This window comes from Hetaerina americana, unplaced genomic scaffold (assembly GCF_022747635.1).
Source record: "Hetaerina americana unplaced genomic scaffold, ioHetAmer1.1.p SCAF_74, whole genome shotgun sequence".
NCBI classification, from domain to species: domain Eukaryota; kingdom Metazoa; phylum Arthropoda; class Insecta; order Odonata; family Calopterygidae; genus Hetaerina; species Hetaerina americana.
The window spans coordinates 996,235-1,013,457 of record NW_027287361.1 but is presented as its reverse complement, the minus strand read 5'-3'; positions in this window follow the sequence as shown (position 1 = coordinate 1,013,457).

The following is a 17,223-nucleotide window of genomic DNA, read 5'->3' as shown; positions in this document are numbered from 1 at the left end:
ACCCTCGATAGTGCGAGTATGTATGTATATGTATTCTAGGTATGAAAATGGCAAAATACTAGTATACCATTGACCAAAACGAACGGGCGCGATTTTTTTTAACATTTTGGTTGCACGATAAACTTTTTGAAACGAAGGCCGATAATATTTTGGGATAGGAGATGCGGTGGCTAAGGTACTGGCTTCCCACAGAGAGGTCCTGGGTTTGAATTCCGTAGGCGAGAGATATATTTCAGTGGTACCCCGATCTCTACTTGAGGTTCTTTGTGGAGAGCCCTTTGAGTGAGTACTACGTCCGTCGGATGGGACGTTAAACTGCGGACCCCTTGGCGCCTGTCGGTAAGAGTAGGGTAATGTCAACGCCGGGTTTCTCTCCACACTTCCCTTCCCATCCATCCCTAATGGTGCAAATGACCTTAGCCGTTGGTCGCCTCCTCTAAAATATACTTCTACGACAACCTTAAAAAAGGTTGTTTGGCCACCAAAAATTCGAAGCACGCGTTTCAGTTTTATTTGCGTGTGTTTTTGTATTCTGTTGCGCTTCTTCGTTTTCATTATGTTTATGCTTCTCCGGGCAACTGCAGCTCCACCCAAGCTGATTTTTCGGGTGCTGAATCTACCTGGGAAACCATGGGCTTAGTACTGGGTGGACTCTACCATCACCTACCAAACTGTCCTTCGGGTTATTTACTGTAGTTTGTGGTTGTATATATATATATATATATATATATATATATATATATATATATATATATATATATATATATATATATATATGTGTGTGTGTGTGTGTACGAGGGTCATCCGGAAAGTAGTACCCGTTCGTGAAATAAAGACACAAAAGTAAATATTAACAAACATAAAAAATTTTATTTGAAAGAGGATACTTTAAACTACTTCTCAACATAATCTCCAAGCAAATTAAGGCATTTGTCATAACGTGTGACAAGTTTCTGTATTCCTGCTGCATAGTCCTTCGCCGCCAGCTCATTGAGATACGCGAGGGACCCATCTTGCACAAATTTTTGCATAATGCAGATGGTGTTTAACAATTTCATGAACAATTGTTCGAGAAACATTGGGAAAATGCTCACAGATGTCATCAATTGTGACGCGCCGATCGTTCCTCACGAATTCGTCAACTGAGCTCACCAGTTGGTCTGTAATGACAGACGGTCTCCCCGAACGCTCATCGTCGTGTGTGTTCCCCCTCCCCATGTTGAAGTTGCGACACCACCGCCGAACAGACGACTCGTCCATTACATTGTCTCCATACACCTCCTTTAATTGGCGATGAATATCACATGGGCGAACGTTTCTTGCATTGAGGAATTTAATCACTGCCCTCACTTCACAACTGGCGGCGTTCTCAATTTTTTAAACATTGTAAACAATCACAGAAACAACACAGGCAATGCTAGCGTCACGCAACTTGGCTCAGAGAAGGCAGACAAGCCACTGAAGCTATCTGACCTCGTCCAGCGGCTACTCGCGTCGTCAGCACTTCATGCGGCACGAACGGGTACTACTTTCCGGATGACCCTCGTATATATATATATATATATATAAACACACGTATAATTATAATCTACAACACAAAGTAATTACATTAATTTTAGACGTAGAACGTCAAACTCAATATCAATCATTGAAATTGAGTTATGCCGTGCTCTTCGTGTTGATTGACGTAATGGATAATTTTCATTCTGGTATTTTGGTACTGCTGCCCACAAAGTGGAATATGGGTGAAGAAATTTCCTCTGTTTTTGATCTCACATGCTCTGCTGTGCGTCATTTCTTAGTGGAATATTCAGCTGTGCTAATCATTAATCGAAATGCATACATACAGTCGATATAGTGTCATCATATTTCCAAAAACTGAGACTATTTTTGGTTGAATTCGTTTTTAAAATTACAATAATCACAATCAATCATAATCACAACAATTGCAGTATCGTCTATATGATGGTATTTCGGGAAAACATTATTTTCCCTTAAGTCACGTTCTTTTAAAATTAAATGCGCGGTCTTTCCTCTTAAACTTAAGTATATTGGAGTCGAGACCCATGAAACAGTTCCTATCCAAAATTAGATATTCCAATTAAGGCTCGTTTTAAACTAATTCTTAGTTTATTCTCCTAACCAGTAGACATGCCATTCAAGATTATAAAATCCGTTCTACGGCGAATGCAAAATATGACGTATCAAGATTACATTGAAATTCTCCTGTTTCAATATCTTCGATTAGTCAACTTACCGTAGGATATTCCAAGAACGCAAGCACTTCATCAACGTCCTCTCTTAGCCAAGGGAATCTCCTCACAGCATTTGTGATCAGTTCAGGTGGCGTTAATTTCTTAGACTAGCATAGATATCCCGAAAACGATCGCAGTGTTCCCACTATTGATTGCGATCTAGGACATTATATATTCATCGAAGATGGAAATGTTAAAAATCATAATTGGTTTTAATTAATCAACATATGTTAAATATTATTCAAATTATCGTTTTTCAATATCGCAAGCATTTTCCTTGGAGAACACCTATTAATATTTCTTTCGGCAAGTTTTTTGCAGTGAAATATCACGACCTTATTATGACCATTACAATATGTGCATTATGGTATTCTCATTTGAAATTTTTAAACATATTATCAACCACAGTAATATGTAATTATCGAGTGAGCATTAGCAAAATCTTTTGCCAACCATTTTCATTTTGTAATTTAATATTTACATGTTATAACCGAGAACCTTGTGTGAAAGCAGGGTTTCCAAGATGTCATCGCGGTATAATCGCTAAGCGACGGATATTGAGTGTGCAGAACAGTATTAGGGACTCTCAATCGAAGAATTAAGTAACTTCCCCGGCAACATTCTTTCATTTCAGTAGTTTTTTCTCTTGTTTTATCTCTGAAACACTTTCAATTAGTGTCTCCAGGGATCTGCCATCTATTGTTATTTTCTCTCCTCTGTTGTTAATTTCAAAACAGTCCGGTCAGCCCTGGTGTCATATAGCAGAAAATTATGAATAGTAGTTGTCATTAGTGTCTGAATTGCTCTAAGATTCATTGTGGTATTTACTTCATTTATATTACTATCGTCTAGTTCGAAAATATTTGCAAAAGTAATAGCACATAATTTTAGGGTAAAGTATTCCCTCAACTCTGACTCCGAGGAAATTTACTTTCTTTGTTCATAGCTTGGAAAAAATAATTATATCTTAAATTGTCTTAATCTAGCTTAAGAAAACGGAAACTTAGTCATCCTCTGATATATGTAATGTTCATTTTTGCTGTAATGGAAAATGATAATTAATGATGAAACCAACATCATTAAAAAATCTATTCCAATTGAAGATTTATATCAATATTTTTTGTAAATAATGAACTAGGTATTTAATTTTATTACCTTTGTCCAGTCCGTCAAGAAATTCAACTTTGAAGGTCGAGGAAATTCAACACTTGCACTATATTTACTTTGTTAATTCAAGGCTTTAGCCATGAGGTCTTCTACGATTCCATGTATGCTTTTATTTCCAAGTCGCTTAAGAGTGAATTCGAGCCAGGAGAAAATTTCTCAAAGCACTTTTTACGCCAGGAGTTGCTGCTATGGTCACTACGGAGAATCGAAACGGCGTTTCAAAATACTTAGGGTATTCGGCCTTGTCCAGTAAAATATCATTTAAGTCAAACGCACCATCATTGTCTATTTATGTTAAATCCTTAGCAAAAATTACTGTATTCATGAAAAGAATTAATGTATTTATTTATTAGTTGTTTTTTTTAAATAATTGTACGTATAAATAGAGTCCTCGTCTTCAATTATTTCTCACCTTCGCACACTTTTGAAGAACCATTTAAAAAAATCCATTCGGAAACATTACCTGAGTACTTCAGTTAAGTAACGTTTTGCATAACATTATGATAAAATTAAGCAATATTTTATATAGACAGTGATTACCATAATAATAATATATCAATTCTACAAAGGCTGTTAAATTATAATGAATCGCTTACATATGTAATTGGAAATACGTAGTCTTATGAATTTTAATTGGATCCCAAACATCCATGCGGCTACACATACACCAATTTTAGCTGAAAAATTCAAAGAATTAATAGAATGTTTGACGTCAGGCAAGATTATTAAAGGAAAGGAATTCTCAAAAGTCTATCCACGGGAGAAAGCGCGCGCCTTAAACTGCCCAGGCTGGGTTCAAGTTCACCCACTTCTAGGACCCTTTGCCCTTTGGAAAAAACCCTGTGGATCTCTTTGCTGAAGAGGAACGGGATTCATTCTCGTTCTCTAGCCTCTCTGCTTCACGTTGTGTACGCTAGCTGACGGATTAAGGGGCGGTCGGTGCTCAGAGAACTTTTCAGCTATCAGAGTGGTGGTATCAAGTCGAGCCAATTACCACAATCTTGCATCCAGATATCCTTCCCGGAAAATCGTTATTCCACGCAATGAGGAATATTTTTGCTCCCCTCCTCCATCCCACTTTGCCACCAATATTTATCCCACTAATTCCTCTATTTCCTTTTTTTCACTATTCGCATTTTGAAGCACAGTGTTTAGGGATTATTAACGTGATTTCTTTGAAGTTGGGACAAATTAAAAAATTGTGGAAAATGGATTGATTTCTGCCATATTATTCCACATTTTGCCATTTTTATTTGGTTAATTAAATACGCATTAGGGAAAAATTAACCTAACCTTAGCCTCGAATTCAGTTTGAATCAATTTTAATTGGTTCACACATTTTTCTGTGTCTTGAAATTATCATAGTTTTCTTGTTTCCGGAAGCACCATTGAAATTAACCCGAGTGTTCATACACTAATGAATATCACCATTGATGTTAATAAAGTTATGAGTTTTATTTTACCAAGTCACTACCAAATATATGGTGGGCAATTGATCGGTTCATTAATTTACTATTGTATGATTTATTTGTTGACAATTTACTTACTGGCTTCATAACAAGACCATTAAGTTGAGGAAAAAATTTTAAAGCATTTTTTTAGTGGTTATTAATCATTTTCCTTTGATATGCGACGTTCATATACTTACAATTATAATGCGAATTCATTTGCATTTGTTAGCGTGACATGCGCTATGAAAATTTCATCAGCTTGATCCGTGCAGCTACCAAACCCATGAAAAGGAATCGGGAAAATGTTGGTTTGGAAATATACATGTATTGCTCGGGTTTATAGTTCTCAGTTGAAATCAACCATTATTTGGAGAAACTGATCAAAGCCTACGGAGTCCTAGAGAAAGGAAAAGCGATAAAAAATTAACATTTTATATTGAAGTCCTCACATAATTTAATTATTTTGTTGATTTAGTCTGGCTGTTCACCTATGCCATTGAAATAACTTCCAAATCCAAAGGTGTATATTTGAATAAAATATGTCGAGAAACGTAGGGAATATATTATGATCTAAAACATTAATGAAGAATAGCCATGCTGGGAATATTCATCAATTTTCAGGAAAAAAACTTTAGATTAGAGGCAAGTTGGTTTGTCTTAGTTGATTTTCGATTTCTTATCTCATTAAAGGAACGGTATAAAAAAACCCCTGGCTAAGAATCACAATATTAAGTTCTCAAGTACTCAATGGTATAAAATTGCATTTCATTTGTATAATATCCTTAGATTGTTTTTAAGTTGAGCATATTCTCTCTAAAATAATTTTAGCTTTTATTTCTCTTTGAAAAAGTATTAATGTAGACAAACTGTAGGAAATATCTACGAACTGTCAGTAATAATAAAAGAAAATGAGGAACGAAAACGCATCACTACTTTATCCTCCTTAATTTCTTGCTTCTCTGATAATATCTTTGATCTTGTATATGTTTCCTTGATGAACTACATGGATAAAATCTTATTACCAAGTTTTATTTCATACCAAATGAAATATATAGACCAACTTATACTTTATTTCACATGCCTAGCTTTAACTGTGATATTATTTCGTTATGGCATAAGCCAACGTGCCGTGACATTGGCTGTGTCAATATAACAATATCATAAAATGTAAAAAGTCAACGTGAAAATTTATTTCCTCCTCTACAACTTTCAATGGTTCACATCCGTTTCAACTGAAGGAATTTCGCACACCATCATTGCTGAAGCCACATTAAACATCTGCGGGTTACGATTACTCATTTAAAATAGTATTGTGTCAAATCAGTGTATCAAAAATGTAGACCCTTCTCAAATTAAAACGCTTCAGCTTATTAACGTTAAACGCCCTCTGGCTTCTAACAAACAACCACCAATTACGCGGTCTGTATGTTTAAGAGTGATGCCCATTTTAAAAATGCCATGGGCAGGCGTCCGAAGCCATCCCACCCGACTCACGCTTTCGGCATCGTCTCCCGGTCACAGGGAGCCCCACTCTCGGTCCCTCCGCCCCTCTTGGCTGGGTGTCGAGAACAACAAACTCCATCATACTCCCGGACAGAAAGGTGGAAGGAGGGTTAAGGGAAGCAAGGATTTTACCCCTCCGGCTCTGCTCGGATTTCCCCTTCTTCCCACACTCCCTTCCCATTCCAGCAGCACGTGGCACCCTCTTCGTCATCTTTCGCCATCCTCCCCGTTTTTATCATACTGCCGATGACGGTTCATACCTCAAGCCTTACCAACCCCCCTCACTTCTCCTGCTTTCTTACCCTCCGGCCACACCTACGGACGGACTCCATGTAGCCTTTTCATCGGTAAGGAGATGGAGCGTCCTTAATGTGGCAAAATCAACGTAAGCTATGTTAAACCTTGCTGCTCATTGCACTGCTACTATTGCCATCGATCTGCTAATTTAAAGTACTTCCACCCTGTTTGGGAATGCAATAAAAATGGCCGTATTACAAAATGGATCTTTAAGTTGAGTCTCTAAGAATATTTAAATAGGGTATCAAAAAACGAACACTGCCGACATCCAATAAAATTATGTTGTCATGCGAATAGCTTCATATTATTAATTCCTTGGGTTCAATTATCTAATCACTTTGTTTCCTTATCACTTAAACGTTCTTTAAATATTGCCAATGAAATTTCATTAAAAAATGTCTACCTACTAGAATGATATCTCCAGTGAGAGAGAAAAGGGGGCGAAAAGCAAGAGCGCTAATTTTTGCTCCATGCCTCTTGCTAAATAAGAAAATATTTAACCCAAATGTGCAGAAAACCTTTGCTCAAGAATCTAATTGGGCCATCTTTATCACTAGGTTTACTTGTAAACTAGGAGGTATAATGTACTAAGTAACTTTAAAAACTTCCCAATAAATGAGAGAAAACTATTTTAACGCTTTCAACGAAAGATTGAACGAAAAAGAGCAGTTTGAATCAAATTGGTTAAGTTCAATTCAGAGCTTAAGCGTATCCAAAATTTGCAATTTTCGTCTTTATGCACAGCTTCTGAGCCATTTTGCTGCTGTTACTGGTGCAAGATATGACATGCTTTGATCTCAGTTTCAAAGCGAGTTTGACGAGTCATAACCCCCCGTTGTACCTTACCATTCAGTAGAATCAGTGTTGAGGACAAACTCCTTCCTTCCATTTCGCATGCTTCATTACCCTCCTAATTTCTTTGCTAGATACTTATTTTTCTCACTCATGATAGGATATCGTTTTACCTGGAAAAATAAGAATATTTTGATAGAGCATAGCACTAGATTTTATCGAGATTGAGTCAGGATTGTTTTAAATCAGTCTCCTGTGTTCTTCAAATATGTTGTTGAAGAACATCTGCAGTAATTAGATTATTCTCTTTATAGCCATATCTCAGGTTAGAGAAGAATGAAATTTCATTTATTATTTAGTTCAATTTTCGCCCTTATATCTAATAGCGCAGGACCGAGGTGTTCCCTTCTATCTTTTCCCTTCGTTATTAATTGGAGTTCTCGTTTTATTTGTATGCACTCACTCCTATTTGTCATTTAGTCATATTTGGTCAGAGCAATGATAAATTGGTTTCAACTTGTGCAATAGATGTCTGAGCATAGCCTAGGTATTGTGCTTTCGTGCGATGATATCTACAAACGGCCGGTTATGATGAGGAACTATTCCATCCTCGGAAACCCACTACTTGCTACCATTACCGCTTTGAAAATAGTCATAAATGACTTAAATTGTCGCTAGTCACGCACTTCCATATCCCATTTGATAGACCAAACTCAGGAAATGGTAGGTAGGCAAAATATCCTAAGCCTAGCGAGAGACCGGCCGTCTGAGCCTGGCCGTGGCAATCAAACAGATTTTACTGCCCTTTATGAATATGTATCCCGAATTCGCAGTTGTTTAAATAGATATTTCGCAATCGAAAACAGAAAACATCCCTGCTTTTACTCGAGGTTAGCGAGTAAGCTGATGTGCCTCGCCGTTTCCAGAATTGAGATTTCCGAAATCAGTTGCGTAACTGTGTTGTCCTCAATTTTCCAAATCCCTTCCCACATGGTGGCTCACAGCTTATGCGATAAAGGCTATTATTTGAAGGGATAACAATTGACGAACGCAGTTCAATTAGATGGAGAAAGAAGGAGTGTATTCTGGGAAGAAAACATGAACGGATGTTTGGGGTGGGCAAGCAGCAAATTTTTGTAACATCATTTGCGGACTAATTTACTGGAGGACTGAAAAAAAAGAGAATTCCCTTCGCCATCCGCTTTCCGTCTCAACAGCTTCCCCTTTTCCCATTTCCGCCTCCTCCCATGATCCGCTACCTCCCTACCATCCGGACCTCAACTGCTTTCATTAGATATTCCTTTCCCTTCGTATGAGAGGACCTCTGCTCGCATTCGCCCACTTCATCTCTTTTTCTGCGATCATCATGAATTTTTTTTTAATTTCACTCCAACCTCCCCAAGTTATTTTCCTTTATAATGTCCACGGAGTTATTTTATATTCCCACAACCGAAGCTCTTTTTTGTTCATCGAGTAATTCTTTTGAAGGGGTGATTTTTTGAAATTTTAGAAAGAGAAAGGGAAAAACGTCATGTCCACGGTCTCTCGGGGAAGGTGTCAAAATCAGTAACTAACATACAAAGCTGAATCGTCTGCCTTCTCTTACGAATGAAATTTGTGAATATGTTTAATAGTCCATCACCAGTAGTATTGCAAAGAGAATTATCCAAAGAATATGAAATATTTTTCCACCACCGTAAAAACTAAAGCGAGAATTTTGGAACCAATTTTTAAATTCCTAAACAAAACAAGCGGTCGTAATGAAGATTTTCGTTATTCCTCGAAAATAATGTGGATGTTATCTTTCCTAAACTCGTGCTTTTTTCATTTATGCTCTCCGGTATTCCATATGAGCCAGGTTTATGCATGTATGAGCATGAAAACTAAATCCTTCCGTCAATGTTTGTCAAAGATTACTGATCTTGAATAAATCATTCCTCCAAAAAATATTTGTTTGTGATCTGAAGCATTTTTCATTTCCTGTTTTCATAGAGCAGAGAAACTTTTTTAACGAATCCATTCTGTTTCTGAGGCAATTATGAATTTTGTGAAGCTTTATTTTTACCCTTACTTGCTGCTTTAGGGGCTCGTTTTCAATTGATGGAGAAATTCACACGCGCTTGTACTAACAATATAACAGTCATTTGTGAGGCTGAGACATCTGAAATATGATGAAAGGTATTTACAATATCAATTTGTGAATTATGCATTCATCACTGTGCTCATCAGAAAATTTGAATGTAAAAACTAAAAACGATACAAGTGTAATAATTGTTATTTTCAACGCTTCATCTCCAAAATACTCATCAAAACTTTAAGCCGAGGGTTTTTATGTTCACGAGGGTCCTGTGCTTACCTGCGTTCATTTTTCTATGCGCTAAGTTGCGAAACTCCCATAACCTCACGGTTATTTACGCCCAAAAGTTATAAATACAGGAAACTATAACGATGTATTATTCGCGACTCAATATTGAGGGGCCCAGAGCCAGAAAACAAGATCAGGGAACCCTCGGAGAGAACGTGGAAGTTTGTCATCTAAGACTTTTAATTAATCTCGCAGCCGATATCAAATACAGTCGTTTGAATGAAGAGAGGAAATTATGGCGTGTAGATGGAAAATGAGACTGAGGAAATAGGTTCTGGCTTGATTTGATGAGAAAGCGGGCCGAGGGATGGCTCGCGCGAGTTCGGAACGAAGCGGGAGAGAGAGAGAGAGAAGGTGGGGGTGGGGGGATAGCTGGACTAATATTGAGGGAAGGAGGGTAGATATCTTAAGGTTTTTGAAAAAACATCTGAAAGCGACGAGGCGTTCCGTTATCTGTATTTGGACGTGAAGGCAACCGAGCCGAGGGGAAATTGGTAAGGTTTGAAGGGCGGAAGTGGATTGGCGATGATGGTGTTTGAGATAATGATTCAACGCGTTTGCGGTTCCCAGGGATACAGTTTTGATATCAGGAGCGAAATGCTGTGAGTTTGAATCGTAAATTCGGTTCTTCGAGGAGAGGCAACTTTTTTTCCTTTTATGTGCGTACTTGGATTTAGAGGGAATGGGCTCTGGCTGATAAGTTCAATAGATAGCCATAGCGGATGTTTGGTAGACTATTATTGGCGCCTCACGTCAGGATATCTTCGATTTGTTCATCTTGACGTCTTAGGAAATAAGCGCATTGTCAACTTTTACACAATTTGTTGTTAATATTGGTTTATAAATTCGTGTTTAAATTTTCAATGGTGGGAGTGAATGAGCTCATGATTTAACTGAATAAGGACACTCTTCGCTATATCTGCATAAAACCTTGCCCATGGAAATAAATTTGTGCATGAAAAATTGTGCCAGAATCTATACCACTTCGTATTGATAATTGGAATAAACCCTAAAAGAAAATGTCCACTATTTTTGCATTAAATAAAGGGAGAGTTCATTATATGATCGAATTAAAAAGTTTATTCCCCCAATATGGATATTAAATTTCGGTTTTTCGATTAAGCTTTCTCATTCTTTTGCGTAAATAGTTACAGAAATATGTAACACAAGGCAAAATAAATGTACCAATCAATGTTGAATGATATTTTGCGGCTTGGCTCATGGATGCCGCTCTAATCATTATCAGAACTTTTACTTCCTAGAGCATCTCACGTCTGGACCTTACAAAAAGCAAGAAGCAGTTTGTATGAATGTTCAGTTCTCATAGGATTTACTGTTGATTGTAAGAAGACTGCGCCGTAGGTTTTTAGACAGTCTCTAACAAACTTTGAGAATAAAATACCACTGCCTAAATAAGAATGCATGAAAATTTGGGTGCAGTGAAACACATCTGAAAACCAACACTTGGATGGAAACATATTTCCTTAAGAAAATAATAAAGTAGGACTACAAACGAGAATTGTTTTTTAAATTATTATCATTTTTTACTCTCCATAGAAATAAAGTGCTTTAATGAATACTCATTAGCTTTGGAGCACTTATGTCAAATACGTTTTTAACTGTGGGAGCACCAGTGATTTAAGTGTGATCCTTTTACATTCAACGAGCCGCAGACGTGAGCCAAACTCTTTAGAATATCTAGAATTTTTATAATAATTGATGACCCTTAAGTGACTGTTGCCAATTAATATTCGCATCCGGCCTTTTTCCTTATTCTTGAAATAGTTGCGGAGTAGAGCCCCTCTTTTCTCCACATTATCCTCCTCCCCTAACCCTTTTTTTGCCCCTTCCTTTTTCAGTTTATGAAGGAGTTCCTATTTCCTTTACCTCACCTGACGATGAGTGTAATTCATTGATACCCGGGTACTTTAATTTTTTCATATTCCTGTAGTTTTTGGAATGAGCCTCTCATTCACAAATTCATGCATAAACATTGAAAAAATTAATATTTCGGTGACCATTACTTTTGTTAAGTTTTGATTTAGCACATTTTTTTCAATTTAATGGTATTTGCCGTTATGTTGTTTAAATGTCCTCCATGATTCCTTCTATGTGGATAATCGTGTGTAACGTCTCAAAGTCCATTGTAGGAAGTGGCTTTCCGGGAGATAAGACATTGTAATCTCAGATCTAATATCGCGTTAGACAGGATCAACCAACAACCGTGACTGAGAATATGTATATTTCGTGAATTACTCTTGTGATTACATTCAACAGATTCAGGCGAGATTTAATCTATGGAAAAGTACTATTTTTTTCTCATACTCTTGCGATATTCAACAAACTCACCAATAATTAAGATCGTCGGAGGAGAGCTTTGTACAGTATTTGGTTATGGAAACTATTTGAACGAGTTATTGACTTAACAAATATAAATATATACTTAAACAATGCAAAAATAAATTTATGAACAGATAGATGTCGTTTTTTGCCTAGGTCCATTCCGTGACCGCGGCCTTTTGCTTTCCCAGCCTCCAAGGCAGCTAAGGCGGCGAGAATTCTTCTGCGTTATCAAGACGATCTATTTCCTCCCCGCTCAGAGCAGCCTTGGCCTCTTCTTGGCTGGTAGGGCTTCTGCTGTTTCCGAGCTGGCTATGGGGTGTTTATGACGGTCCCACTGTCAGACTTGGATGTCCGCGAGTTTCCGTGTGAGGGGCGGCTCCGATTTCTCCGCTTCCTTGAAGAATTTACACGAGTTTGCAGAAGGATGTCCAGGGGTTTCAGCTTCTCATATTTGTGCATTTCGGAGACGCGGTCGTAACGACGGCGTCCCAAGGTGTAGCGAAGATCTGAGATTCTGCACCGCTTGAATTCGAGTGAGACTCGATCGCGACACTCATGAACATACCTGAGGTTACATTTTCTTCCTAGTAATTTTTCGTTATAATTGAAATTGTATCGAGGTCATAAATATGTTTCAGGAACTATAATATTATCATCATTGTTATTATTTGCGGTTGTTTGTCGGTAAAAGTATATTTTAATGGACTCAAGACCTTGTATGAATAGCTACATCGTTAAATTTTGCCTAGCATTGAACTAAACACCTTCGTAGCCTATATTAAGTAAACCATAGTGCAACCGTGCACACTTGCCATCTCTCTTTATTTGATCTAATCATTCCTCACCTTGTTTCTCTACCTCGTTCTACTCAAATTGTCCCCTATATTACCATCATCAATATCCTATTTCTCCCACTTAATATTTGGAAGACTATCATTGAATGTAGAATCTGAAAGGGAACTGGCTGAACAACTATTCATACGAGAGCTGTCAAGAAAGTAACTTACGTTTAGGCCCAGCGTAGTGGTTGGTGGGGTTAGGGCCACCATCTTGGTGTATAAACGTCCCTGCATTCAGAACGTATCCTGCTGTGGTAATGTGCAGATTGTAGTTCTTCTACTTTGCTCACTGCAAACTTTTCAAAAAGTGCGCTTCAATAGAAAATGCCGCCAGTTGTCTGCGATATCTTAGCCTAGTTTCCGCATCGTACAAAATCTCACTCCATGTCAAAGTTTTCACTCGTCTTTTCCAAACATTCTTATAAAATGTCTGTCGTTAATTTCCCCTCTTTGTTTATATTTCTTTGCCTTATGTAATTTTTCAACTTATTTTCCTACTACTTGGTCATTTAGGTTCAAAACAATTACAGGGTTCGTCCGGAAAATAAGTGTACTGACTCCTGGGCTGGGCGCGCCGCTCCAGGCGCGCCCAGCACCGCTCTGACGGGCTGCGATTGGAGGGGGGTATGTTGGCAAGCGACGCTGAAAAAGGCAGTCGGCTCTGAGCTGTGGTGTAGTGAGGAGCTCTGTTAACGCGAACCTCCACGCTCGACCCACGTCACGGAACGCGATGCCGAAGTTTTTGGAGCAGCATTATTCCATCAAATTTGCGGTAAAGCTTGGGAAATCGTCTACCGAAACTGTCGGTATGATTAACCAGGCTTACGGGGAGTCAGCCATGTCCAGAAACATGATCTTTCGGTGGCACGAGAAGTTCGTGGAGGGCAGAGAAGAGGTCGACGACGAACCACGGCCTGGACGCCCATCAACGACACTCACCGACGAAAATGTGCGAAAACTTCGCGATGTACTGAACTCTGATCGTCGTCTTAGTGTTTGGATGATAGCAGAGCAGTGTAATGTGCCAAAAACAATAGTGCACGAGATTATTAGGCACCAATTACAGATGCGAAAAATTTGTGCAAAGTTGGTGCCGAAAGTGCTCAGTGATGATCAAAGACTCAATCGTTTGGAAATCGCGACACAACTTGCGGATCACTGCAAAAATGATCCACATTTTTCCCTGACTCTTTTCTGTTCCCGAAGATAAAGAGGAGTTTGAAAGGAACGCGATACGGGACTTTGGACGCCGTCAAAGAGGCCGTGACGACGTGTCTTCGAGAGGTTCCCGATGATGCCTTCGCGGGAGCGTTCCAGGAATGGGAACGCCGCTGGAACAAGTGTATCGACTCACAAGGGTCCTATTTTGAGGAATATTAGCTTAAGATATGTAAAAGTGTAATAAATTTGTTTTTCTGAGCTCAGTACACTTATTTTCCGGACGAACCCTGTTTGATATAGATAAACTCTTCCACCTGCTCTAGTTTACGTATGACCTCTTATTAAGCGTTTACCCTTTGCCTGCTACTTATTTTAATATTTACCCTTTTTTTTCTCAAAACAATTTTTAATTATTCTTTTCTTACCTAAATTTTCATTCCATTTTTATAGCACTGATTTCCCGATGCCCTCAGTAAAAAGCTCTTGGCGGACTAACAAATTAAAGCTATTTCATCCGCAAACCTACCTGATTTTATAAATTAGCCACCGACTTTTATTCCTATCTCCAGTTCTTGTCTTGCTATTTTTGCAATTTCCTCCAAGTATACGTTCAATGGCACAGGTGATAATGGACAAATCTGTCGTATATGACTTCCTAATACAGACACTCCCTGCCCTAATCGCACCGGAGCAGTCTGAGACTTGCCCAGGCTATGGATAAAACTCCTATCCCTCTAATCTAGTCCTATTTTCTGATATACATTCAATAATTGTACCCATTTCTCTCTACCAAACGTCTTTTTTTAAATTACGAAACGGGCAAATACATCCTGATTGTATTCTACGTTCTCTCTATTAGAGCTGTCTTTCTACATTTAAAAACTACACTCTTCTGCATTCACACATGATAAAATAAATGCATTTTTGTAATAACGTAATCGTATCGCCATAATATTTCAGTGTCAGAAGAGATAATTTTAAAATTAAGCATCTCAAAATCTACAGGTCACCTTTGTATGAGAGTTATAATCCTCTCATAATTATTTCATTCATTCAATGTAGATTATATACGGATCTTGACGACTACCATGCTATGCACATCGCGCGAGCTTATTTGACCTGGCGATCGTTCTTTTCTCTTTATTTCCTCTGGTCGTCAGCCTACCTTTGTATTGCCTAAATGATCGACAGCCTGGTCAATGGGTCCAGAGGCTGATTGTAGAGTGGAGACTTTTTATACGAGGGTCATCCGGAAAGTAGTACCCGTTCGTGCCGCATGAAGTGCTGACGACGCGAGTAGCCGCTGGACGAGGTCAGATAGCTTCAGTGGCTTGTCTGCCTTCTCTGAGCCAAGTTGCGTGACGCTAGCATTGCCTGTGTTGTTTCTGTGATTGTTTACAATGTTTAAAAAATTGAGAACGCCGCCAGTTGTGAAGTGAGGGCAGTGATTAAATTCCTCAATGCAAGAAACGTTCGCCCATGTGATATTCATCGCCAATTAAAGGAGGTGTATGGAGACAATGTAATGGACGAGTCGTCTGTTCGGCGGTGGTGTCGCAACTTCAACATGGGGAGGGGGAACACACACGACGATGAGCGTTCGGGGAGACCGTCTGTCATTACAGACCAACTGGTGAGCTCAGTTGACGAATTCGTGAGGAACGATCGGCGCGTCACAATTGATGACATCTGTGAGCATTTTCCCAATGTTTCTCGAACAATTGTTCATGAAATTGTTAAACACCATCTGCATTATGCAAAAATTTGTGCAAGATGGGTCCCTCGCGTATCTCAATGAGCTGGCGGCGAAGGACTATGCAGCAGGAATACAGAAACTTGTCACACGTTATGACAAATGCCTTAATTTGCTTGGAGATTATGTTGAGAAGTAGTTTAAAGTATCCTCTTTCAAATAAAATTTTTTATGTTTGTTAATATTTACTTTTGTGTCTTTATTTCACGAACGGGTACTACTTTCCGGATGACCCTCGTATGTGCATGTGACAAAGAAGGGAGAAAATAATACTGACTGAGAGGAAAGCACTCACTGAAGTTCTAAGTTCTGGTTAGTGGAATAGGAATATTCTAGATAAAACCCAAAAAAAAGGCAGTCCAGATATATGTGGGAAATATTGAGCGGACTACTATATATATATATATGTGTATATATATATATATATATATATATATATATATATATATATATATATATATATATATATATATATATGTATATGTACATATATATATATATGTACATATATATATATATGTACATATATATATATATATATATATATGTATATGTACATATATATATATGTACATATATATATATATATATATGTACATATATATATATATATATATATATATATATATATATATATAATGACATGTATGCATATGTACTTATAATCACACACCTAAGGTGTTTTGAATGTGTATCGACGGAATCTGCGGTTGTCATCTCCAACCAGCGTGTACCATTTGGACCACCTCTCAACGTGATTTCTATGAAGGAGGTGAAAAAAAATTGGTAATCGAATTGCCAAATTGCTTATTCCCTCTTAGGTAGAGACAAAACTAAAGGGAAAGGCATTCAGTTGGAGGGCGCTCCCTACCCGCGTCGCAAATACTTATCCCTTTTCGCCGTTTATTCTGCGAATGCGAGCCGCCCTCTCTTACAGCATTAGGGCAAGGTGATTGGGGATGGGGAGAGCCGGTACTCCCCCGCCTTCTTCTTTCTCCCCCGTCCCCAATTTCCCTGGGATCGAGCAGTAGTGTTCCAAGGGCCAATGGGAGGCCATGGGTAAGCCCCTATCGAGAGGATGGGAGCGAAGAGGTTGAACGCATGGGACATTAAGAGGAAATGGATTCCAATCGAATTTTGAACGGGAATCGAACAAGAGGTCACCAACGACCCATTTAACCGTTACCGTAAGGTACTGTGAATATTGGCGTCAGAATCACTCAGGGGTGGATGTAAGGAAGAAATTGGAGTCAAGGGCATTGAAGGAGCCTAAGCAAGGAATAGTATGAGCAAGAAG